Here is a 1,852-nt window from a genome sequence, read left to right on the forward strand (position 1 = left end):
CCGGGGGGGGGGAGGGCGGGGAGGGGGTCCTCGCCGTCACCGCGACTCTCGACGGAATGCTGGTGGAGCCGGCACTTGCCTGGAGCCTCTTGGGGGTGGGGGGGGAGGGGGGGGGGGGTAGAGGGACACACACACGCACAGCTGACCTGACGACGCCTGCACCGTGCCAGGCTGCAGGGGGGGGGGGGGGGGGGGGGGCCCTCAGGGACAATACCGTACGGAGGGGGGGTCAGATCGGGGGTCTTCATATATAGCACAGCGGGTTTGCCTTTCTTTCTGCCTCGTCTACTTAATTCTCCGTTCGTCTCTACTTTATTATTCTCTCGACTCACTTGCCAAAACGCGGAACGGTTTCTCTCTCTCTTCACCACCCCATCGTCTTCTCTCTCTCTCTCTCTCTTTCTCTCCGGTGCAGACATGCGGTACTTAGCGCACGAAGCGCTCTTTCCAGATGCGCTCGTTTTGTTTTTAATCGAGACGGTCGATAGGGCGAGAACCCGTTTTGTAGGAGGAGGAGGTTTCTTCACACACAAAGAAGACCAAGGTAGATGTTTTTAGGCTTTTTTCCAAAGTGTTTCTTTTGCCGGCCTTCGCCCCGGGAAGCCGGGCTCACATCTCTAGTGCTTTTTTTGCCGCGGCAGGTGGCTTTTACCGTTTTACGCATACAAACCACCGTAGCTCGGTGTGTCTCACTGCGGCCCCCCGAGAGGAGCTCTTCTGTCACGGGGGGGGACACACATAACGCTAGGACCGGCATCTCAACAACACCACGTTTGAGACCTACTGTAGGGGGGAGGCAGGTCGTGGGGGGGGGGTCGTTTTACATGCAAAACGGATGACATAGCATAGAGTGTTCTCGATCGACAGACACTTTTATAAACAGACTCAAAATGGGAGAGGAGGAGAAAGAAAACAACGTCGAGAATCGTCTTCGGGGGAAAAAGACGAATCCAAACTGTACTTTTTTAAAATCCCTGCTTCAGTTTTCTCTTTATTTTTCTTTTTTTTCTTTTGGAAATTATAATCTTGTGCACTAAAGATAAAGTGTATACTGGATCCACGTAACAGAACCTTCACAAGCCTGCGTGTGTGTGTGTGCGTGCGTGCGTGTGGGTGTGTATATGTGTAAATATAAATGTGTACATGTGGCCGGCACACACCTACAGTGGACCTTTTTAAAAATCAATCGGTATGCTGACTCCTTGGGCAGACATCTGTGTATCGAAACTGTCCCCTGTCCATTTTTTACCTGTGACGGTGGATATGGGGGACGACGACGATGATGATGATAATGATGATGATGATGGTGATGATGGTGGTGATGATGATGTAACATTATGATCATAATTTGGTCCGACCTTTGTTTTGCCAGTGTAATTGACATGGTTGCCTAGGTGACGGGTTGAAGATGGACCGAAGCAGCAGAGCTGGACTGAAGCGAGAGAGTGACTCACGGGTTCGAGGGAAACGAGGAAGGACAGGGGTTCCAACGGAACACTCTTCCTTTACCGCTCTATCTCTTTCTCTCTCTCTCCTTTTCCCCCCATTCTCATGAAGAATGAAGAGACCCTTTTGTTATTCACATAATGGTGCCACGATACCATTGTTAAATGTATGACCCCCCCCCCCCTCCTCTGTCTACCCATACAGTCTCACTGTGAGCCACTATTAGCATTACTCTGCTAGACGGAAAGACAGACACAGACAGACAGACAGACAGACAGACAGACACAGTATAGCATGCACAGACAGACAGACAGGCAGACGCGCTGTTTGTAAATGTAAAGGAAATGTATGATATGAACATACAGCACAGCTCATGCAAAAATAGTATACATGAGAGAAGTCATAT

This window comes from Notolepis coatsorum, assembly GCF_963971535.1.
Source record: "Notolepis coatsorum genome assembly, chromosome: 1".
NCBI classification, from domain to species: Eukaryota; Metazoa; Chordata; class Actinopteri; order Aulopiformes; family Paralepididae; genus Notolepis; species Notolepis coatsorum.